This window comes from Caretta caretta, chromosome 3 (genome assembly GCF_965140235.1).
Source record: "Caretta caretta isolate rCarCar2 chromosome 3, rCarCar1.hap1, whole genome shotgun sequence".
Taxonomy (NCBI): domain Eukaryota; kingdom Metazoa; phylum Chordata; order Testudines; family Cheloniidae; genus Caretta; species Caretta caretta.
In genome coordinates, this window is record NC_134208.1 from 10,178,812 (window position 1) to 10,204,838 (window position 26,027).

Genomic DNA, 26,027 nt, shown 5'->3' on the forward strand with positions numbered 1-26,027 from the left:
TGCCATGCAGCTGCGTTGCTGCTTCCAGAGGAGCACAGGGGACATTTTTTAAAGGTGGGCACCTAAAGTTAAACAGGGATCTGGGAGTTTAGGGCTCTAACTAAAAGCGTTTCTATTTTCAAAGGTACTGAGCCCCCACTGGCTTCAATGGGAGCTAAGAGTGTGATGATGCAGTCGTGGGCTATTTTGGAGAGAGTCACTCTGTTTTAATACTTTCCTCCACTAGATTTTTTTTGTTTTACATCATAGTTTGATAATATTTGGGATAGCGGATTTTTAAAAGATACTATTGACACAGGGATTTTCAAAGGCATCTCACACGGATTTGGGCATCCAGGGAAGCTGGACCCCCAATTCCATCATGCTCCTTTGAAAAGCCTAGCTTTAAGTCTATGTTTAGACGGAATAGATCACCCAATTAGTATATGGGAAGAGGAAGTACTAGAATCCCATGGTCATTCCCCGCTGCATAGCAAACCTTTCTAGATATACTACAGTTGAAGAATGAAACATCCTCTGAAATCAACTTCAGTTTTACAAAGCACTCAAGTTCATCTCTGTGATTCTCTTCCAAAGACGACAGCAGACGTGCCGGCATTGCTAAACACAGCTCTGTGCAGCTCCGCACGTAATCATTCAGATTTAATAGGCTGCAAATCAATACCTACAGAAAGTCTCTCCCAGAAAAAAAAAATCCCAATAGGAAATGTTTCTGAAGGACATACCATACCTTCCCCCTGCCCCCTGACAGAGCATACATCACAGCATTGATTTGGGGCTGTTAAAAAGTTGGAAACTTCAATCATTGTACAAATGGCCTGGATTAATCTAACCCTGGTGAGGAGGATTTGCACTTGTGGGAGCAGACTGGTACTGCTCTGGGAAAGGCTTCAGTTTCTAGACATTAGGCTGAAATCTCTGGGGCAGTTACTTTGTACTACTAAGGTGGCTTATCCAGCCCGGGGAGGATCAACTCAGTGTACAGGTGCTTCACCGGTAGCACAGAGCGATCGGGGCTTTTTTGCCATTCCCTCTTCCCGGCTATGGACATTGGCCATGCCTGTTTTTCTCCAAGCAAAGCAGGTATGGCTGGGACCTGTCTATGCTTTGACTATGCCCTGTCCCCTCTTCTGACCCTGGGGGGCTCATGCTGACAAGCATCCTCTCCCAAAGCTCAGGACTCTCCAGCCCTCCTCTGGGAGCTGAGTTATCATTCAAAACAAACTCACGCTCCTGACATAAGACATGCACCACTCTCCCCTTGGAGCTGCGTTGTGCTTCACGCTAACTGTAGCCCTCAGTCACTGCTCTCCAGCTGGCCCCTTTTTACTCACTCCTGTCAGCTTGGAGAGATTCGGTCGTCATCCTCCTGCTGGAATCCGGGCAGCGCCTCTCTCTAAGAATACTTCCTCCAACGGAGCTTTCCTCAGGCCCAGGTGCTTATTAGTCAATGAACTGCCCAGGTGGCTGGTTGACTGATAATTGCTTGCAGGTGCGCTAAAATTGGCTTATTCCTCTTCAAGAAGCCCAGCAGAGGGAGACTGGGCCCTGACTCCCCTCACATTTATAGTGTCCAAGGCCAGAAGGGACCACTATGATTCAAGGGGCCAGCCACCCCGTGACACTTGAGTCTGTCTCCATCCAGCTCTCCCACTCTGACACCATCCTGAATTCTAATGAACCTCTGCGCTTACAGCTGAGCATCACTTCTGCGGGGTAACAGGTAAAATTGCTTCATGGGAAGTCGTTTCAGAAACGAACACGGCTCTCCACAGAAGCTGGGAAGGATTTGTTTTTTTATCTGCAAATGTCCATAAACATTGATTTCACCATAGACACGCAAACCAATGAAAACAATATTTCCATCGACGATCATCAAAATGTCCCACAGGCAAAGTTATAAAAATGCTGAGTGAGAAGGTTTAGAGTTTGATTTAAGGACATTTACTTGTCAAAATATACAAATTGTTTTTTGGTATAAAGCTTTAACTTTTCGAGTCTCAATGTCTACTGGCATTAAATAAATTAGTGTGTGACCACCTCACTGTCTGCCAGAATCCCCAGAATTTCCCGCACTTGCGCAATATTTACATTAAAAATGCTTACAACTCATAATTTTGCATAACTGAACTTTTAAAATGGATAAAAATAGAAAAAAGTTCAAAAAGTCATCAATATTATCCACTGAAATTATAAAACACTGGAATTAAATTCTGCCAAGCCTGTTTATAAAGAAGAGAAAGTTTGCTACAGAGAAAGAAAAAAATGACAAGCATAATTCGGCGGCTCTTGGATTAATCCTGATATGAGAGCTTGGATAATTACAGCCAAAAGCAATGAAGACAACATACAAATGTAGGTTAACACATAAAGGGATTCAGTTTGCAAGATTTAATATATCAGCAGCTCAAAAGCAGATTTGTAAATGTAATTATGGAAAGATTATAAAAGCATGTAATACCCAAAGGGCCAAAAAACTTTACTTAAAAATAAGGACAAGTGTAAAAAAATAAGCCAAACATTTAAAATAAACTAGCCCAGCCCATTTATGGGAATTTTTGTTTTAAGAATGTCAGGCAGGCAGGTTATTTACTGGGAGTACATACATCGTGTCCTACGCAGTATCTACAGCAATCTTCAAGAAATACCATTTCCAAGGTCATTTCCATTCCGTCAGTCTTGCAATCGTCACAGTCCTGTAATTCACTTCAAAATGCCTCAGTTCTTTCAAGATGATACCTCTAGATGAGCAAAATGACACAGAAAGACCTGGCCAATCACATGCTAAAATGGATGAGGATGTTTCTTAAAGTGCCTCTCCTTCATGGGAGAGGACACGTACCATATGCAGGGAATTGTCCTGAGCGGCTGATTTGCTGATTACATTTATTCCCTTTGATCAAGTGCAGAAGCATTTTATTTAAGGAACACTGTTCTGAAAATGAAGATGAACAATATACTACACTAAAGAACATATTAGGATTGAGTCTTCCATGCTGGTCAAAAATGCCTGAAATTCGCCAGCCCTTCTAAAATAACAGGTATTGATGTGCTGATTTACGGCAACATAGTAAGTCCTCCTGGTAAGGACCACATCAAATCTTTTGATAATGTAAACAGTTTAATAGATACACTATCTACTGTACTCAACCTTAATTATTGTACTGTCTGCCACCCTTTAAAAAAATATTGCAATATTCTCAATATGGGAATTGCGTGTTTGTTTCCTGTAGGAAAGGAGGATTGCCTTGTGCTTAAGGCACTGAACTGGGACTTAGGAGACCTGAATTCTTGTCTTGGATCTGCCAGACTTCTTGTGTGCTCTTGGACAAGTCACTTAGTCTCTCTGTGCCGCAATTCACCAGCTCTAAAATGGGGATAATAGTACTTCTTTACCGTACAGGGCAATGTGAGGATAAGTTCATTAATGCTTGTGATGTGCTCAGATATTACAGCGATAGGGATCATAAGTATCCCTTAACAGACAGGAGTTCTACAAGGTATTGAGCACACTGGCTCCAATCCAGCTAAGTACGTGCTCAATTTAAATCTCTGAGTAGAACTCAGATGCTTAAAACTGAGCATGTGGTCAAGCTGAACTGTGGTCAGAGCGCGTAGCTCCTTACCAGACTGAGCCCGTAGTATGTGCAGCTCTGAGCTCGTTGTCAGCACTTAACATCCATCAAAAGCACGTCAAAGGATCACAGACAAATACTTCAAGGCCCAAAATGTAGGTTTATTAACAAAAAATGGTTTTACAAACTCAGTCGGACTAGAAAAGCCATTGTGCATTTGAAAAGGCTCAGGACTGACAATTTAAACATTCTGCTGCTGCACAGGAAACTCAATCACTTTTCTCTTTCCTTGATCCTGGCTATTGCTGGACTCACTAGCGGATACCGCAAACACTTATGCACGTGAGTGACTAGGCGCATGCATGGTCCCACTCAACAGCTCAATGGGCTACACGTGCATAGAAAGTAACGCACACAAGTGTTTGCAGGATTGGAGCTTAATGACGTATAGCTTGGCTGAATCCACGCTGAGGGCATGAACGCCGTAACAGCCTACATGTCTCTGAAAGCCATAAACACTAATGAAGAAGAGGCATTATTTATATTGATACAAGAAGAAATGGGATGAATCATGGAACTGAAAATTGTGTCTGAACATCACGTAAAACTCTGAACAGGGAGCTAAATGACAGACTAGTCTCCTGAGGGAAGTTGTAAGAGCCCAATCACTGGAGACCTGTGAAACCAGATGACACAAAGACCTCAAACAGATACACTGGCAGAAAGGGATACGAGGTCATTTCTATCTTTAGGCCGATGAAGCTTCTGCTGAGATTTCTGAACTTAGACACCCACCCCAAACCTACCAGGGTGCAACTTCTGCTTTTAATTGAGCTGTCCTTTTTGTAAGGCTCAGCAATGAAAATCTGTCCCTTCAGAATCTCATAGTAGTTTGCACCTCGGCTGGGCTATGTGGCAGCAGACCGTATACATTTCTTATATACAGCTGAAATATCAAAGTAGACTTTAATAGGCTTTTTAAAAGGAAAGTTGCTTAAAAAAAAAAGGTTCTACGGGGAGGGAGAGAGGTTACCAACAGAGGGAGAATCGCTCCCCACAATAAATGCACACAGGGTTAGTTTTCTGGGTTTTCTCCTCATCTTTATTACACAGGTCTATCTATCCCGTGCAGTCAGAATGATGCTGTTCATGGCACATGACACTTGATCACAGGGAAGGAACCCTAAAATGAACCTTCATGAAGTTCATTTTCCCACCTCGCTCACATAATTTCCACTTGCGATGAGGTAGGTATTCAGCATTACACCAGAAATTACTCTGCATGTGACAACTATCACACCGATTCTGGCCCTGTCCCAGCAAAGCTGTTAAGCATGTCATTAAGAGTATGTCTGCACTGCAATTACCAAGTGTGATTGCAGCATGCGCGGACACACCTGAGCGATATTCAAGTGCAGCTAGGAGAATTAAAGCGTGGCGTGGTCTTCTGCTAGCTGCCAGAGTAATTAGCCAGGCAGGCTTGTAAAGCCCACACTGAAGCTCATGCTACTGTGGGTTCCCTGATCCGGTACCTAAATTAAAGCTAGTTTGGGTCTGTCTACACAGACTGAAATCACGCCCCAGGACTGCAGTGCAGACACACCCTCCGTGCTTTGCTGAATAGGGATGGTCTTAAACGTGAGGTTAAAGCACAATATGCTTAAAAGCTTGTGGGCTGGAGGAATGATATCCTACCCCACTGATATCAATGGCAAAACTCCCATTGACTTCCACAGGGCTGGAATTCCACCCAGAGCTTCTAGTGGCTGACTTTACGGCTGCGAGTGAGTACAGAGCCCCTACACATCCTAACCTGGCCTGGGCTTGTACGGATTGGAACATGAGCTTCTTTTTTCTTTAATTTCACACAGATCATACCGGAACTTTTGCTAAACCTGCAGCTCATACGAAACTAGTGCAGGGCACAGGTGACTCGGCTCTTCCTGTTTCTGAGATAAACAAACTATGAACCAGGCCATTTACTGTGTGTTTTTGGGATGGTATGTTAAAAAAAAGAAAAAAAAGGTCCCGTCTGCTCTGCATGGCTGTTACATCGCATGGCACAACTGGTAAGACTCAAATTTGCCCCTGGGTCCTTGACCAAAAGCTCCCCGATCGGTCAACATGGTAGCTCATGGATGCCCCCCCACCCCAGAGGTGGCTGCATTTGTTGTGCATCTGTGCACAGTGCTGTGAGTATGTATATATAGTTTGAAAGCACATTGGGATTCTCTAGATTGAAAGTCACTTTTATAAATATGAAAACTTAAAAACATCTCCTAACATTAAATACAATGTATTGATCCAAGTTCTTGAACATGCCATCACCAAATAAAAACCTTTCAGACCTAAAAAAAAGAAAAGAAAAGAATTAAATAAATAATAATGATACATGACCGACATTAACGAATCAATGCACCATCAGTAAGTAAAAAATTAAACTTGTAAAATAAAGATCAACACAATGCTTCAAACCTACAGAAAAACAGAAACAACAAAATGTACCCTTATATCACTGCTTCAGGACACAGACATTTACTACAGGACTTTACTGAAGCGGTTTAAAATATGTCCTCTCCAAAACGGAACTAGTGGACTCCTGGCTTTGAACAGATACTCCCTGGGTTTTGGCATTACATTTAGATTCATTTTTAAAATGAATTTCTACAGAAAGGAGCTAAAATGACCATTGTACACGTGTCCGTTTGCTGCAGACATGACAGTTAGATATTTCAGCTAAGGGCTCAAGTGTTAGAGCCACTAATGGCCAGGTCCTTGGTCGGTATCAATCGGTGTAGATTTCGAGACTTTCCTTTGGGATTTGACTGTGACAACTCCCGTAGTAGAGCCCTGGTCCTGCTTTGCGATCCACTAGCATGTGGTGCCCCTGCTCACAGGACTCTGAAAAGGTGAAGACTACTGACCCCCACAGAAGGATAAAGAGCCCAAGTGAAGTCATTTCCACGGCAGTTTTTCCACTGGGGCCAGGACTTTGTCCTAACTGAAGGCAGCGTAAGGAGTTATTTTGTAATGCTGCTGGACTTGACCGCTAAATAAAACACCATCACTACAGAGGGAGCTCCTGGGGTTTTCGGATGATTGAAAACAGCATTTTGAAATCAGCTGTTGGTTCCAACTATGTATAATTTGTGGTTGCTTAACCAGGCATCAGCAAAATCATACGGTCCGCAGCAGTGTCCCTGAGTTCTTGTCACAACTCATGATGACTCTTTGTCGTCAGGATGTAGTGCTTTCCAATATGGAACCCGGGGCCCTCAAAGGTCCAATCTGTTCAGGGATGTCTTTTAATTAAGGCTTTCATGGAGAGAACAGCTTTTGTTCAGCAAAAAAGATAAAATCCACAGTGATAGTCACAGGGCGTCGTCAGTGACTCTAGGATGTCGGCAGATGCTTTTGATTAAAATAAATATTGATACATATCCAACTGGATTTATAACATATGTCCAGGTATACCGGCCACACTGGCACCTGCATATGAAATTATCTGTGGCAAAGGTCAGGGATGCGCTGGGACAGGCTTCCAAACATAGGCTTAATTATAAATTTTGAAGCAGGTGGCTACAAAGGGTTCTGAGACTTGTAGCTAACAGTGAATTGTACTTTTGCTATATGGATCATGGGAGAGATCTTCAAAAGCACAAAGGAGAGTTGGGAGGCCAGCTCCCATTGACTTTGCATGGGAACAGAGTGGCTAACTGCCCTCTGTACATTTGAAAATCTCCCCTCATACAAGGCCTTGTCAACACTAGTAAGTTGTATCACTTTAACTACACCTGTATAGTTAAGGCAGTAGAACCCCTAGTGCGGACACAGTTATACTGGAATAAAGATGCTTTATACCAGGCCAGGTTTACACTTAAAAGTTAAGTCGACCCAGCTACGTTACTTGGGCGTAAAAAATCCACCCTCCTGAGTGAAGTAGTAGTAGAATTCTTCCGTCGACCTAGCTACCAACTCTTGGGCAGATGGATTACCTATGGCAATGGGAGAACTCCTTCTGTTGCTTTAATGAATGTGTACAGTGCTGCAGCTGTTACTCCTGGGGGAATTCTGCGTCACTGGGCTTGTGCAGAATTCACGGCCCCCACAGATTTTTTTTTGCTTCCCCGCAGAAAAATGACTTCTGACAGGGAAGCCACAAGAGCGGTCATGCACCCCTCCCTGGCAGTCCAGACAGGTCGGTTTGGGCATCCAGAGCGGCCAGTAGAGACTTAAATCATCACTGGAAAGTTAGAGGGGGGCTGGGCAGTTGTGCGTGTGTGGGAGACACACTGTCCCTCTCACTCGCTATTGCGGCATGTTCAACGTGGTGGGGCAGGGCTTTGGGGTGTTTTTGAGGAGTGAGGTGCAGGGCAGGCTCTGTCTCCTCAGGCAGAGCAGAATGTAGCAGCCTGCCTGCTTAGTGAATTGTTCCCATTGTTCTTAGTGAATTCCCCCGGCGTATAAAACAGCTGTAAAAATTGTAAGGCTTCTTTACATTGCCAGAATGGTGTAAAGGAGCCTTATTGTAAAGGACAGTGTGGCTTTATAAATGCTTATGGTGCTTTAGTGATTAGAACTGGTCTAAATTTTTGGACTGAAAAAATTTCCTATCAAAATATGCTCCATGAACTGTTTGCTACTGACCTTTCTGGAGATGGTCAGTAGCCAATATAAATTGTGAGTTTTAGTCCCCAGCCCTCACTTGCTCTTCGGTTGTGTATGATGTAACACTGAGCGTATGGCTGCATATATTTGTTGACTAATAACTAGAAGTAAAGGATCAATACTAGCTATGTTACTATTAGACAGAGGGGGTTTGGGGATTTCCTCAAATCCCAAACCCATTCTCCAGCCACTGTATTATAGTTTAAATAATTTACCAAAATAATTGAAACCAATGTGATTACATTGCGTTATTTGGACAAATTAAATATGCAGAATTTTGCAGAATTTTATAATATTGTACGCAGAATTTTAAATTTTTTGGCACAGAATTCCCCCAGGAGTAAGCAGCTGTGCTGCTGTAGCATGTTATGTGTAGACATAGCCCAGTGTAGCTATTGCCATATGAAACTGGGAATAACTATACTTGTGTAAGGCACCTTTACATAATATAACTGTGTCCATGCTAAGTGTTATACCAATGTAACTCTGTTGGTACTAGATCTCCACCCCCAACCTATTGAGTTGCACGGTATGCTTTCGAGTGTAGACTCCTGGCCTTATTCTGGAAACATGGTCAGCATCAGCAAAGGCACAAAGAATTTAGTACATATAAAGACCACTACACTTCAAAACCATAAACTGGATTAAATACATATATATGGATGATAATCACCTCCTGTTCCAAGTGCTTAACTCCCATTAGCCATAATGGAAGTGAAATAAACACAGAGGGAAGACTAGAGTGTAGTGTTTCAGGCACGTGGAATTCCAGAGTGGGGAAAGTGTATGGTGCTGTAATCCGTAGTATGCAGTACTCTGATATGTACATAGAATCATAGAATCATAGAATATAAGGGTTGGAAGGGACCCCAGAAGGTCATCTAGTCCAACCCCCTGCTCAAAGCAGGACCAATTCCCAGTTAAATCATCCCAGCCAGGGCTTTGTCAAGCCTGACCTTAAAAACCTCTAAGGAAGGAGATTCTACCACCTCCCTAGGTAACGCATTCCAGTGTTTCACTACCCTCTTAGTGAAAAAGTTTTTCCTAATATCCAATCTAAACCTCCCCCACTGTAACTTGAGACCATTACTCCTCGTTCTGTCATCTGATACCATTGAGAACAGTCTAGAGCCATCCTCTTTGGAACCCCCTTTCAGGTAGTTGAAAACAGCTATCAAATCCCCCCTCATTCTTCTCTTCTGCAGGCTAAACAATCCCAGCTCCCTCAGCCTCTCCTCATAACTCATATGTTCCAGACCCCTAATCATTTTTGTTGCCCTTCGCTGGACTCTCTCCAATTTATCCACATCCTTCTTGAAGTGTGGGGCCCAAAACTGGACACAGTACTCCAGATGAGGCCTCACCAATGTCGAATAGAGGGGAACGATCACGTCCCTCGATCTGCTCGCTATGCCCCTACTTATACATCCCAAAATGCCATTGGCCTTCTTGGCAACAAGGGCACACTGCTGACTCATATCCAGCTTCTCGTCCACTGTCACCCCTAGGTCCTTTTCCGCAGAACTGCTGCCTAGCCATTCGGTCCCTAGTCTGTAGCTGTGCATTGGGTTCTTCCGTCCTAAGTGCAGGACCCTGCACTTATCCTTATTGAACCTCATCAGATTTCTTTTGGCCCAATCCTCCAATTTGTCTAGGTCCTTCTGTATCCTATCCCTCCCCTCCAGCGTATCTACCACTCCTCCCAGTTTAGTATCATCCGCAAATTTGCTGAGAGTGCAATCCACACCATCCTCCAGATCATTTATGAAGATATTGAACAAAACCGGCCCCAGGACCGACCCTTGGGGCACACCACTTGATACTGGCTGCCAACTAGACATGGAGCCATTGATCACTACCCGTTGAGCCCGACAATCTAGCCAGCTTTCTACCCACCTTGTAGTGCATTCAATAAACTCCTTGTAAAATAGTGTACAATAAACTCCTTGTAAAATATATATTTTTATAAAACTTAGCATAATCATCATGAAAGAGTTCCTATTTTTACAGGAATTTTTATTCACTCTGAATTACGATCTATTCACTGCTATATATTACTGTCTTCCAGGATGGTAAGAACATTTAGTTTCGGAGGACAGCATTTCAAATGGTATGAAATAATGTAAGACTTACGCTCACTGATCTATTTTAAAAGAATGCTTAGTTTAGTTGCAATTCGAGACAGACAACAGCATTATCTGTATGAGACTCTCACCCCAAAGTGATATTATTTCTTTTTAAAAGTTCACATACAAATACTAAAGTTACCAAACACCCAAAGCAGCAAAGAAGATATTTTTGTGTGCGTGTTACAAACCAATCCGAAGAGCAATAATAGCCTTATTTACTTCATTACTGAGGTCCCAATTCAGACAAGCACATAAGCATGCCCTAAAATTTGTGCCTAGGCACACTTTTGTGCTTAAGTGTTTTCCTGAATACAGGCCTAAATCTGTTGGTTATTTACATGACAAATTCAGTAAACTCTGTTTTAAACACACACTTCATCCAGTAATCTTAACCGAGTTGTTTTGTCTGGTAAAATACTGCATTACCTTGCCTCCTGTTCCAACAGCGATTGCTATTGGGGAAGTCACAGAATGATGAGTTATGGGACAGGAGAATACTGTGTTCACGAAACCACAACCTATATGGTAATAAGGACCAGTTCTCTAATGGAGGAGGAACTGGAGTATGAAGACACAGAAATGAAAGAACAACAAAAAGCCCTATATCTTTTTTCATTACCATTCTGCGTGAAGTTGTTCAGGGCGATGATATCTCGCAGCAACTTCTAGCAGGACATCGGATGATCTCAAAATAACCTCAATTCAGTCTTAATGCTTCATGTCTTTCACTTAAGCTAAAAATAAAGGTACATATGAATGATTATGAAATGATAAAACAAACATGAAACTGAAAATAATGCTTTCTGTATCTGGTAGCTGGACTAATGCACATTGTATAGGAAGAGTTGAAGACATTTTTATCCGGAAGGATGGACAAAAATGTCTGTACATTTACAGCACACACATATGAACAACGAATGTGTAATTTCATTGAACAAAATATAATATTACAATGGATATAACGTAGGTTTTGGCCCAATATTTCCATTACATGTACTAACATCTGAGGACAGCAATGAAATTTGGCTTTAAGAACAACAAAACAAAAACGTTTGACACTGATGTATCATTCTTTTAGGTTATGAGACATTTTACCAGTTATGTTGCACCAATCAAAATCATGTTGACTGCAAATAATAGCATCTGGTGGGAATCATCAGTGGGCTATTTAACATACTTAATTCATCTTTTGTGTGTGCGCTGAAAAGTATCACCTTAAAATATTCAGACAGACTGTCTCAAAGCAAAGTCATCTTTATGGTCATTCTCCTTGATTTCACGCAAAGATCCAGCTAATAATATACAATGTTTTCATGTCAGCATGAAGTCTGCATTTTAAATTTTCTGCATTGACACTACAAGAACTAATCCTATTATTTCCTTAACAGAGTCTGAATAGGCATCTCCCACATACTCCTTCCTATTGTAAATTTAACCCACGTTAATTCACTTACCCAGCTCTCAAGCTGCTTTTCCTACCAACTGGGATTTAATGGAACAAAATCCTTTCTTGTCAAGTTTGATATTTGAGAGACAAATCTTTCAAAAATTTTATGAACGTTTGTAGACCTTTCCGTTTAAGAAGAACAAATATTCCAACAGGTTAGAAAACAATTCCAGCACCAACTTTAGTGCCGGGAACACAAACGCTATACAACACCTCCCCAGTTTACACCACTGTCAGATGGCCGACATTCTGGCCAACTATGTAAAAATAAGAATCAGAGTTGCAAATGAAATTGCTGAAGAGATTTACAGGATGATTATGAGAATGACTTTTTGACAGAGCAACTGCATAATGCTTGACCAAAACAAACAGCAATTGCTTCTTAAGAGTTTCTTTTCCTCTTTGATAAACTGTAAGATTCAGAGGTTACTAAGAGGAAAAAAACTGGGAAAAACAGAATTCTGCTGTTAATTGTGACTGACTTTGTTTGAAATCATTTTTGGTCACACAGTGTTCAGCAGTGCTCTCTTCTCTACAGGCTTAATAATTAGAACACGAACTACGGTGAAAACTCAATAATCTGCACACTTTAATTCTCTCTCACACACACAGTGTCTTTCCCCACTTCTCAGCAAAAATAGGAGACTGGACTCTGATAGTACTGTTACGCAATACACTATGTATTGGACATTTACCAGTAAACTATAAAATAGTTGGACTAAATTACAATTATGAAAATAAATCAACACATTTCTTTTTGTGGTGCCTTATGTTTAAGGTGTGGGTGATTTTTTTTTTTTTTTTTTTTTTAACACATTGTGATTATTCAATTACTTACTAATTCACAAAATTCAGTAACATTCAACAGGTCTCCCAGTCATTAGTGTGAAGTACAATTCTATTGTAACATACAGATCAACTCTGATGTAAAGTCACACAGCAGACTGTACTAAGAGTGGTGTGACGTGAGGTACATATTTGAAAAAAGGCCAGAAGTAGGCTTGCTCACACGGCTATATTGTACATTGATGTGCAATAATAACAGCCTTTCTTGAGGAAAGCCTCCCATGAATAGCATGCTCAAAGCTCTCAGTGTGTGCTCAAAGCTCACAGTGAAGAAGGAAAAGGAAAACACTGATGACAGGGCAGATCCTCGGCTAGTATAAATTCTCAAAATCTCGTTGACTTCAGCTATGACAATTTACAGTAGCTGAGGCGCCAATCCATTATATCTGAGAGACACGCTACAGACACAAATGTTTTCAAAAGGCACTCAGGGGCAGATGTGTTAAGATATTTAGCCGTGTAAAGATGCGTGCATCTAGCTGCAACCTTTGACACCGAAATACGTTTAAAAATCTGACCCTTAAGCACCTAAAAGCTAGTCTACGCTAGCAGTGCTACAGCAGATGCTCTGTGCCAATGGGAGGATGTGCACGAGGGTACAGACAGTCGCACAGGCCCATAAGCCTAACTTCAGCACCAGGCAGGGGTGAAAGTGGGTAAGAAGCCGGTACTGACCCGTACGCAGCCAGCCCTTTAACGTCACTGCCCCTTTCCCCGACCCCTGCCGGACCGCCGACGGAGTGGGGGGGAAGGGGGCAGCAGCACTTTACTGTCATTGCTCCTTTTGCACACGCCCCCTGGGCTGCCGACGGGAGGGGGGCAGAAGGGGCAGCTGCCCTGGGCCAGCGATTTAAAAGGGCCCGGGGTTCCAGGCTGTGGCGGCGGCAGGAGCCCCGGGCCCTTTTAAATCGACGTCGGAGCCCCGAGCAGCGTGGATGGGCTGTCTGGGGGAGGCTGACCCCCAGCCCTGCCCCTTCTGCCCGAGGCCGGCCCCTGTACTGGTAAGAATTTAATATTACTTTCAGCGCTGGTACCAGGCAAATTGGCTGAAGCTATAGTAAAGAACAGAATGATTAGACACATAGATGAACACGACATGTTGGAGAAAAAGTCAACAAGGCATTTGTAAAGGGAAATCGTACCTCACTAATCTATTATAATTCTTCAAGGGGATCAACAAATATTTGGACAAGGGTGATCTAATGGATTTAGTACACTTGGACTTTAATAAAGTTTTTGACAAGGTCCCTCACCAAAGGCTCTTAAGCAAAGTAGGCAGTGATAAAAGGGAAGGTCCTCACCAGGGATCAAGCAACTGGTTTAAATAGAGGAAACAAAGGGTAGGACTACATGGTCAGATTTCACTGTGGAGAGAGGTAAATAGCGGGGTTTCCCAAGTATCTGTACTGGGATAAGTTCTGATCAACGTATTCATAAAAGATTTGGAAAAATAGGTAAAAAGTGAGTTGGCAAAGTCTGCAAATGATACAAAATTACTCAAGATAGTTAAGTCCGAAGCTGATTATGAAGAGTTACAAAGGAATTTCATAAAACTGGGTAAGTGGGCAACAAAATGGCAGATGAAATTCAATGTGGATAAATGCAAAGTAATGCACCTTGAAAAACATAATGCCAACTGTGGATATAAAACGATAAGTAGTAACAGCTAAGTTGGACCCTAAGAAAGAGATCTTGGGGTCACCGTGGATAGTTCTCCAAAATCTGCTCAACATGCAGCAGCAGTCAAAAAAGCAAACAGAACGTTAGTAACCACTAGTAAAGAGAGAGATAATAAGACTGAAAATGTCATAATGACCTACTTTATATCCACGGTATGCCCACACCTTGAACACTGCATGCAGCTCTGGTCTTCCCCATCTCAAAAAAGTTACATTAGAATTAGAAAAAGTACAGAGAAGAGCAACAAAAATAATTAGGGGTAGGGAACAGCTTCCACAGGAAGAGAGATTAAAAAGATTGGACTTGTTCAGCTTGGAAAAGAGACGGCTAAGGGGGGATATGATAGAGGTCTATAATATCATGGTGTGGAGAAAGTGAATAAGGAAGTGCTATTTAACCCTTCACATAACACAAGAACCAGGCATCACCCAATGAAATGTATAGGTAGCAGGTTTAAAACAAACATGAGGAAATACTCATTCTCCCACAATGCACAGTCAACCTGTGGAACCCATTGCCAGGGGATGCTGTGAAGGACAAAAGTATAACTGGATTCAAAAAAGAACTAGATAAATTCATGGAGAATAGGCTATCAGTGATTATTAGCCAAGATTTTCAGGGCCGCAACCCATGCTCTGGGTGTTCCTAAACCTCTGCCAAAAGCTCGGACTGGATGGATGGCAGGATGGATCACCCAATAAATAGCCCTGTTCTGTTCATCCACTCTGAAGTATCTGGTACCAGCCACTGTTGGAAGACAGAATACTGGGCTAGACAGACCATTGGTCTAACTCAGTATTGTCGTTCTTGAATTCTGATTTTCAATGGGACTTTCACTCCTAAATTCCTTTGGTGTTTTTGAAAATCTTCCTTTATAAGCAAATTTTCTCCGTAGACTGAATGAGCATGCATTTTGGAGTATGTAATGTCAGCTATGATAACATCTGTGGGTTATTCTGACATTTTCTTGCAGACCATTCTTCTATCTGATTACTTTCCCCTTACATATCTTTGGACAGTTTTACTATTTCAGATTTTTGTACCCACTGCATTTGCTTACAAAACAAAAAATTATCCAGTGACCAGAAAATTTCTTCCTAGCCTTTCATTTGAAAACTACTACTTCCGTGTCTCATTCACACATCTATTATCATGCAGCTGCCCCACCCCTTTGCGTGTCTCCACTGTATTCCTTCCTACACCAATCTCCAGTTTATAAAAATTACAGCACTTAGGAGTACTAGAGAGTCTGCAGCTACGCAGCGGAGATGCAGCCCTGCTCTACATTATGCACCATTCCCGTCTAAACCCCAAACATTCTTTTAGCCACAGATCCTAAATCTATCTTGCACCACCCAGATAACCTATCATTAGGCCTACCACCTTATTCATTTATCAGATTTGATGCCATTTTTAGGTAGAGACTCAAGACAGTACTGCTTTATGTCTTCTTCCTTTTGGCTCCAGCCGAGACTTTTCAGGCTCATCTTCAAATCTCAGATCTCTATTTCTGTAAGTCATTTTCATCCTTACCTGTTGTACATATGAAGCAGGATTTTCTCTGCTTTTATTTATTTACCTTCAGTCTTCACAAGCTGAATACATATATTTCTGTCTTTATTTCCACTTCCTTCCGGAAGCTATCTAGAATATAAATCACATAACTCCAAATCTTTAGCAATCAGTCTCATCTTCTTTCTTCTCGTCTACACAATTTTCTAGGTCCTAAACCAACAGAAAATTTGTGGTTTTCTGTTAAGATTTTTTTCTGAATCTGAGAACTTGGACCTGTTAGACACTGGCCTCTTAGCATGCTTTTTTGGCCACTGGGTTAGGGCCCATATGGAATCAATCTTGATTTCCTTAAGAACTATCCTTAAAAATCCTGGTTTTATCTTCCATTATTTCAGCATTGCCAACTCCAAGCATTCAAAAATCATTAATCAGGGCCCCCAACCTCCAAAAACCCATGAGATTGTCTTAAAAATCAAGATAATTTTAAAAAATATGTACATTTTGGGTTCTTTGACTTCTCCCGCTTTTGTGTTGATAAAGCTTCATGAACAAGAGATTGCTAACAGTAACACTGTAATGATTTCCCACAAATATGTTATATTGGATGACCAGCTGTCTACTGCAGAGTAAGAGTGCACTTTATATTGGGATTCTATCACAGAGATTGCTGGAGCAGAACTGGGATTAAGGAGAATGAAAATGTAACACTGGATTACAGACAATATCATCAAATAATAGGAGAGAAAAAAAGTGCCGTGTAGAATGGATGCGCTGGAAGGTCAGAGTCAAGTCAATGAAGAGAGGAGGAAATGGGCAACAGAGGCAAAAATATCTTGAACAAGCCGTCAAGAGGGTCTGTCTGAATGATCGTAATCCACAGCGGAATAATATGGTGCAGTGCATTGAGAAGGGTATTCAAGACTTTGAAGGTCCTCACTGGACATCCATTTTTTGGCTTCTGCCAGTTAAGGACAAAAATGGAGACTAGTGCCAGGGTATGATTTAAGTGCTGGTGTTTGTGCTTTTGGGAATTAATGAACAGATCCCCACCAAGATGCAAACTACAACTTAGTAAAAAAATGAAGCCAGTAGAAGACAGGCTAGTGACATTAGAGGAAGTGATGCTTGTGGTCCAACAGATACAAAATGAATGCCTGGTCTTGACAATATTTCATTAGAGTTGTTATTTCATTAGAGCTTCAGAGAGTTGTCTTAAAAGTTTGGGAAACCCGTCACATTCTGTAAGACTGGAAAAAGGGGCTGCATCTTCCTTTAAAAAAAAAAAAGAGCAATCATGCTGAAATTATAGGGGAATAATGCTGCTGTCAGTCCCGGGGAAGGTGTTCATGATCATACGACTGGACTGACTGAAATACTCTCTCGACCCAAAAATGAGACACAACCAGCATGATCGCCATACTGCTCAATCTACGATCCACGCTATATATGCTCTGCAGAATGTTACTGGAAAACTACTTGATCAACAAAAGGAAGCTAACTTTGTGTTTATTACTTGGCAGCCATTTTTGACTCAGTACATCAATCACTACTGTGGATACCACTACACCAGTATGAGATGTCTGAGGACTTAGTGTGCTCAGTAGAGGAATTGTGCTGTGGAGCATTTAGCTGGGTGAGGGTCAACAGTTGTATTACAGACTGTTTTTTTAAGTAGAACCAGAAGTACTCCAGGGATGCATTCTCTCACCTACATTTTTTAATGTTCTAATAGACTATCTGATGATAAAGCTGCTTGTGGTCAAAGTAAGAGGTGTGAAATTTAAAGATTCATCTTTAGAGGATCTCACGTATGCAGATGATAATGCCTTACTTGGAGAGACTACTGACCAACTATAGCTAATGCTGGAGGAGCTGCAAAAAACTGCAGAATCTATGGGACTTGAGATCAGTGGTGATAAAACAAAAACATCCCTCCTATAAAATGGAGAAGAACGACTGGCCAACGCTGCATGTAGACGGCAATGACACTAAATGGGTAAATAGTTTTATCTATCTGGGTAGACAGTTGACAGCAGGATGTTCAGATTGGTCTCGTGTCAATGGCACTTCAGTGTCTTCAAAGGCCTATCTTTGGATGGCGGGATGTCTGTATGAGAACTCAGATACGAGTGTTCCATGCAGGACTGATGACAACTATGTTATACGGAGCAGAAACATGGTTGTTAAAAATAGCCAAGGAGAGGAAACTAAACAGTTTTCCGTGTCAAAAGTTACAGTGTATTCTTAACATCTGTTGGTTTGATTTTTGTCAAAAACGAAGGGATACTTTGATGATCCCAGCAAGTTTCAGTTTTGCACCAGTTGAGAACAAGACAACTGCAATGGTGGGGTCATGTCCAACGTGCAGAAGGTGGTACACTTTACAGAAGGTTTATAGAGCTGAGGTCAAAGGGCGCAAAGCAAGAGGATGATCACTCTTGGAAGATACAATGCTGATGGATTTAAGAAGCCTTCTATATTGACTCTTGCTGAAGGAAGACGACTTGCAAGGGACCATTCCAAGTGAACGTCCATTCTACATGCCATCATGGCTACATCATAGCCACATGAATTCTACTGCTGTCACTCTCAATTTGACTTCTGATTTCTGAGCCTTTAGTTCTCATATTTGCAAGCTTTTTTCCTCACAACCACAAGAGCAGAAACTTACTTTTTCCAATGGTGAAACCTACCTGATATTCTCATATACTCACCTCACTACAGGAGCTGCGGCTTTAAGAAAAACACCAATCATCATAAGAACTGTGACAAAAATCAAGGGCTGGAAACACTGTTTTCCCCTGAGGGTCAATGAATCATGAGACTAGCAGCCACTGATATCACTGGTCGTTAAACACCTAAGCACTTTTGAAAATCCCACTAGGCGCTTGTCTGCATCTTCAGCACCTTAATATATTTAAAAATTTGGCCCAATTGACTCTCTCTGGGCCTCATCCAAAGCCCATGGAAATCAATGAGGGGCCTTTCCATCAAACTCCATGGACTTTTGATCAAGTATTCTCTCCCACATTTCTCCACCCAAGACAATAGCATTCACTGGATGTTAGACTAGCTATGCTTTATTTGGCAAGATTCTGTCCCTCCGATAGGTTCTTACCTGGGAGGAACCAAAGAAGGGGGCCCAATGCTTCCAAGGGCACATTAGACAGACAAATTCAGTAAAAGCAGTTTTGTGCCCTTAAACTTGAGCTTCATTGTATCAGGGCTGTGGTCTCTTTCTGAATAGAGAGGGAGAGGTGGTCTCTATAGCCGAAATGTGCACAGTGTAATTCTACTTCCTTGTACTCCTTCACGGGGCATGGCAAAACTGTCCACTTCGCGTCCATTGATGGTGAGTTTGGGTGCCGCATCCCTAGAATCACCAGTCTCTAATCTCTGAGCAAAGAACTGTTAAATCCAATTTTGTTTGTCCACACTGTTGGACATAAGGGTGCAGAAACCAAATGCATCTGTTATTCTCTTAGCTTTGTCTTAGAACCTACCCTGTTCTCTAGTACAGTCCTTTCTACATCCTCTCCTTGTTAAAGAATCTTCTGTTTCATCTGATCTCTTATTTTGCTCTTTTACTTTACACTCCTCACACGAGACATGTCCAATTAAAAATAAACCGTTGTGCCATGGCTACTGTTGCTAATGAAATGTTGAGTATAATCCACTGTTGTTTTTTGTACTCTAAGAGAATATTGCTGTATGTGAAATTTTAAGAGATAATGGAGTCTGACATTAAATGAGGAAAATCCGTTCATTATTACTATTCAAACTCAGACTATAGGCCAGCTTTTGTAAATAGCAAATTTATTGAAGCATATACCTATTTATTGAAGCATATACATAATTAAAATAAAAATATATTTCGAATAACCTGAAAAACTTGCACCAAAACACGTCTCTGACAATCTGCTGACTTTTTGAATAATGATGTGCTTAGAACTGATACAATGCAACTCACTACAGCTCCATCAATTTTCAAGGAGCATAGTTTACCGTTTGTGTGTCCTTCACATTCTTGAAAATCAGGTTTTTAAAAAATTGCCAAATGTGATTTTTGGTAACAGTGAAATAACTTGATTTTCTATTTTATTTTTAGATATTAAAGTAGATCACCCAGACCAGTTCTTTTCCACTGTGGGATTGTTCCCTTAAAGCAGGAGTTCTAAACCTTTTCAGAGTCTGAGCCACATCTTCACCAACAGTTGTGCTACAGATCACAGATGCCCTCCCTGCATTGATAATTGCATGTTATGTCTGTGGCAACTGCAGAAATTACATATGTGGGAAATAACAGCCAAGTGTTTGATGTATTTTTAGCTGTTTTTAATGCATTTTTGAAAATAAACCTTAATGTGACTAACCTGGGCAATCAAAAATGGCAATCCAAATCTCAATCTAAACATGCAAGCCAAAAAATGATCAACAAAAGCCAACAAACAAAAAAAAGTTAAGTTGAAAAATTTTGGAAAACGGAAACTTTGGGGAAAAATGAAAATGCTTTTGGAACAATGTCCATTTTAAAAATTAAATTGAGCTATTCTCTGAACATTTCAACCTACTGTTATAACCTACAGATAAATGAAACTCTTAATACAGATGACATGTATGTCCCTACTGGTATTATAATATAAATATTTTAATATGATAAAAATGTGCCAAATAGCATCTCCACTCCTCTAAATCAAAATGTAGATGCTTGCAATATCCAGCACCCTTCCTAGCCAGACAGATTTTTTTATCAATCCATAATCGTTTTGCAATAAAACTTAAAACCATGACATCTCATGAAAAATTCTGAAGCACATTTTGCATGAGTCAGTTGGACCCAATTCGTCACAAACGCCACTCAATATGGCTAGAATACATATTTTGACAAATGGATCAACACGGAAGGTACAGTAACACTCTCCACTCCTTGGTAAACACCAGAACGAAAACATAAGATAAAATAGGGCATCCTTCTTTGGTTTGACTATTAGCGGCCAAAATAAGACAGAACCAGAAGTTGATCCTGCTTGAAAAGACCTATTATTTTATTAATAAAGCCAAACCCTATGAAAGGAGTTGAGTTTTTGACTCTGCAAAGCGCGTGAACTTTCTTTAAAAGAAGAGTGGGAAAGACACTTACTCAGAACCAACTAATAAATAACAATGCAACAGGACTCTAAGGAAATAATGTTTATGGACAGCACATTTCTACCTGTCTGTAACCTTGATTCCACAATTCCAGCAAAACTTGACTTCAGTGACCAGTCCAGTGCGATGTCAGGTTACAAGATCAACTGGTAAAATCTGTAATACTTCCTGGGAGCATTACAAAATATGAGTACTAGAACTTTTAATTTGTCATCACAAAATGCATATGCCTAAACTAAATGGTGCACTCAGAAATGCTGAATAATCCCATACATTTATTGTATTTAAATACAATGGCCCACAGGTCCCTAATAAATTGCACTGGACATTACAAAACATGTGGGACAATTATTAATTTCCCTTTGGGAAGAGGAGGGATTGGGCAGGAAATCAGGAACAAAGTTGGATATTTTTTAGCATCTTTCCAGCATCATAACAGCTCCCTACTAACTGAAAGGCCAACATGCTATTTTAATAAAAATAAATAATTTTTCAAAGGGTCTTCTATGCAGATACAGCGAAAACTTTCATTAAGATTTAATCAACCTACAAATAGAGGTGGTTTCAAATTTGTAGACACTGCAAAAATACCACAACTCTTCCATATCAGATAAGTCACTGAAGTGGAAGAAGAAATCCTGAGATGGGTCAGTATTAAAAGATTGTCGAGCGGTTGCCACACAATGCCAAAAACAATCCTACCCACAACATCTGGTGTCCCAAATGACAGACAGTACAACAGATTACAAGCACTTGGAATTAGGCTACCCATTCAACCAGAATTAAGCTTCAATACAGCTACGTGAAGGTAGTGATTTTTCTGGTAGCACTCACAATGTGCAAATTGTTATATAAACAAGAGGAGGCATGGTCCCTACCCCAAAGGGTTTACAACCTAAAAAGACAGAAAAGAAGCACTACGTGCAGGGGAAAGTGCCATAACACATAAGTAAATACTGAAGGTGGTGACTGACCACATCCTACAAAAGCAATATTTGACTACAAAAGGGTTTGTTAAGTTATATATAAAAACGTAAGGGAAAAAAAAAACATTGTATTGTCAATGCCAGCTGTTCTTCCATCTTGCCATGAAAATGACTGAAAGTACCACGCTCACTTACATTGGAGGATGATACCAAATCCATCCTCTTGCTAACCTTCATTTAAAAGGAGAAGTTACATATGATAATCTGAAGGATGAATTTACTAGCCTAAATCAGAATGTTAATCTCAGCAGATGCGTTACACGAAGCACCACATTGGGTATGTTCTCACTGCACGCATGACGCAGGAATACAAGAAGGCTAAACCATTCCAGGGAGAGGGAACAAAAACAAACAAATAAATCGACTTGACACTCTGATTTCTCCTTTTTCCCTCTCCTCTCAACTCCCTCCACCTAGAACTTCTATATCTCAAACTGTAGTGGTGAGAACTGAGGAGGGCCAGGATAAGAAATGTGTATGGTGTAAGGGCTTGTCTACACAAACCCTTCGTTTGTAGCAAGCTGGGGCGGTAAACCTACCCTGCATTAAAGTGTGGTGCATTAAGTGTGAGGATGGACACTGCTTCCGTGCAATAAAAGTTCCCTAGCGCACTTTTTGATTTATCCTGCTTTGGAATGGGAGATTAAAGCACAGCAGCGAATTTTAAGTGCACAGCACCAGGGTCCACACCCACACTTAGTACACAACATTTTAGTGCGGGGTAGGTTTGCCCCCTCCCCCCTTGCTGAAAACCAAGTGTTTGTGCAGACAAGCCCTAAGTGTGATAGACAGAGATATGTCACTGTGTTTTGGTGCAAGTCCAAAGAAAGGATATCTTTAGGTGAAGACTAGATTTCAGAACAAAGATCCTGTTTTTATGCAAATATCCTTACTAAGAACTCACAGGAAAGTACGCAGTTTTCCAAAGCGAGTCATGATTTTACATGTTTCAAATTTTAGGTGCCCAACTTGAGACACCTAAAAAGGGACTGATTTTCAGAGGACAAGAAATGTCTCAGCTTGGGCACTCAAAAACAGAGGCATCCAAAATCACTGGAAAATTTAGGGCAATATGATAGGAAGCGAGGAGCAATGCACTAAGCGAAGTGTTTTAGAGTTTTTCAATGGGTGTGAACCTGTTCTGTTAGCACCCAACTCCTAATGGAAAGCCGAATTCTTGGCTTAATCATGATCAACACATTGTATCCAAATAAAAAAAGTAGCCATTCACACAAAATTTGCAAATGACCAATTTTTTAGATATTAAATGACTTTGGAGCAATGCTGAAAGCATATGTCTAAAGAGGTCCAGGAGAACCAAGTCACACTGCAAATAGGTAAATTAAAGTGACACACCTGCACTACCAGAAGATGAGCCTTCTCCTCTTCTTAGAACGTCAGCACTGTGGGAAGCATTATCACTAGCAGCCTTTATTTCAGTCTCTACAATCACCACTTGAAACATTTTGTTGACACAACAGAACATGACTCAATTTCAAGTACCAGTGGGGTTGGATAATTTCAAACATCTTTTAATATTTGTAGATAGTCCAGTCGGAAGTTAGCTGAAAAGATATATAGATTTTCACACGGCTTCCTTTCATATAAACCTCCTTACCATTCCCGAGTCAGACTGGAGGAAGGGGAGAAGCAAGAGGAAACACAAATGGGAGGGAAAAAGGATAAAGGTGAAGATTCAGACTTTGGGCTAAGTTGCTTTAAGCAATTATTTATGTCCAGTACCTCCATTACAAGGTCACACTTGTGCTTTTGGGAACAGTACTAGGCCAGTTCCATCAATCTAGGTTGGTACTGTAGAAATAACCTGAGTTTTTTATATCTTGTGTATACATTTCTTTCCATTTATGTTAGGACCAATCAAGTTACAGATAAGTTCCTCTGTTGTGTGTGTCAGTGTCACAAAGAAAAGATTCTTGGCCCACAAGGTAACAGAAGAGTGCAGACTGATGGATCAAGACAGAAAAGTTACAAGCCCAGTTCTAATATTCATAAGTAAAACTTCAGAAAGGGTACTGATAAACATGGATTTATAAATGGAGGATGTTTGGAGAAATGTTCACCCTGATTAGGTAACCAGAACTTCTCTTACCCACTTCTGAGGTCAATGAACAGAACTTTGTATCGCCTAATTACATTTACAAAAGGAGAAAATTAGCTGTTCTGTATTATTGTTAACATTATGATAGTACCTAGAGGCCCAATCAGCAGCAGGGCTCCATTGCGTTACATGCTGCTCAAACACATTGAAAGACATTGCAAAGACATTTACTCTTGTGACTTATAATTATTACTATGTTTAAAACCAATTTTTTTAATAGAAAGCTCTTATATAAAGCTTTTCATCAGTAAATCATAAAGCACTTTACAAAGGAGGTGAGTGTCATTATCCCTATTTTGCAGATGGGGAAACTGAGGCACAGGATGGTGAAGTGACTTGCCCTCTGGCAGCAGGTCAGTGGCTTGTTTTCAAAACATGCTCTCTGAAACTGCAATTAACATGGAAAGAAGAGAGCTAATGTGATAACTGCTGAGGGGCTTTTAGGGCATTACTAGTCTCCGAACCTCTCACTCATACTTTCTTGGTGTTAGTGTAACACCAACAGACCTTGGTTGTCAGCAGACGGGATCAAAGCTGGGATCTATGGAGCTAAATGCATAAGCCTCTATTGTATGAGCTAAAAGCCACACGGTGCTTAACTAAGGCTGTAGCAGACTCAATCTCTAGGTCAGAGATCCTCATATTGTGGGGCATGCCCCCTTAGGGGGTGTGGAGAAATGTCCAGGGGGTGCAGCGGGGCCCGGGCCAGCTCCTATGGGGGTGGGGAGGGAATGCCATCCAGCCCCTCCCCATCCCCTGCTCTGCTCCATTTTGGCTCCTAGCCACATCCCCAGCTCCTGCCTCAGCATGGATGCGCTCCTGGCCCCGTGCCAGCCCCCAGTTTGACTACTGATCAGTTCCTGGCCCAGGACTGAGGCTAGTGGCAAGGCAGGGAGCGGAGCGGCACCTGGCCATGGGCCCAGCTATCAGCCCCCACTGCAGCCCCACTCCCGCCCCTGTCCCCAGCCTTGGCCTCAAACCCACCCCCAGCTGTGGCCCCAGCCTTGGCCCCTTTACCCCTGTCCACGTCCCGCAACCCCCCTGCTCCCGGCCGCAGAGCGGGGGACTCAGACAGGGGGGTATGACCCTCAGAAGTTTGGGGCTGCTGCTCTAGATGGTCTAAGTGCCACCAGAGAGGGACAGAGTACCACACCCAGTAGACACGTGTTACATTAGCAACATTTTCTACTTTAGTTCACTGAAACTACAAAGCTCACCTTGCTGTCGAGGTCAAGCCTTTACTGCAGCAGGGAGTCTAAGGATACCGGGACAGTAATAATTGAACAGTAATTAGGCTATTTGTTTTCACTCAAGCTGAGCAGACCTGGAATAAGAAAATCTGTCTTTGGTATTTCTACGGAAATGCATGTGAACTGCCTGCATTAGATGCCCTGTTAAAACAGGGCTACTCTACCAACATATCTGTGCATTATATTATTAACTAATCACACCTGCTCCAATTGTTCTACTGAACTAAGATGAGCAGTAAAGGATGTGAAAGTTAATAGCGATACATGCCTCTTGCGGTATCCTTATTTTAAATTCTAGTGTGTTAGTGCATTATCTGAGAGTAAATGCTACTTAAATCTCCATGACATATCTAGTTTTCTGTTATCCTTATAAGTCCAATGTATAGGTTGGGTTATTTATCCACTTCAGTGATTGACAGTGTTCCAGGAGTTGAAGTCAGAGGATTTAAATCTGAAGGCAGAGAAAAACAACCGAACCCAGAGGAGGTGTCTGAAATCTGAGTTGCTCTGGAGGGCTGGTGCTACTCATGAATAGCCCTGTGAATGGCACGCTTTGAACTAAAAGTGAACTCTCTCTTAATGTCTTAATTGTTTAATCTTTAAAAATTTCTCTAGCCTTTTATTAATTGTCAACAGATTTTACTGTCTCTCCCTTATGCAGCTC

The 26,027-nt window shown here is 41.4% G+C and overlaps 1 protein-coding gene across 1 annotated transcript in view; it reads right to left on the minus strand.

Annotated features, from left to right (window-relative positions):
* XKR6 (XK related 6) overlaps nt 1-26,027 on the minus strand; it is a 293,812-nt gene that overhangs the window by 201,438 nt on the left and 66,347 nt on the right. The window lies entirely within an intron of this gene.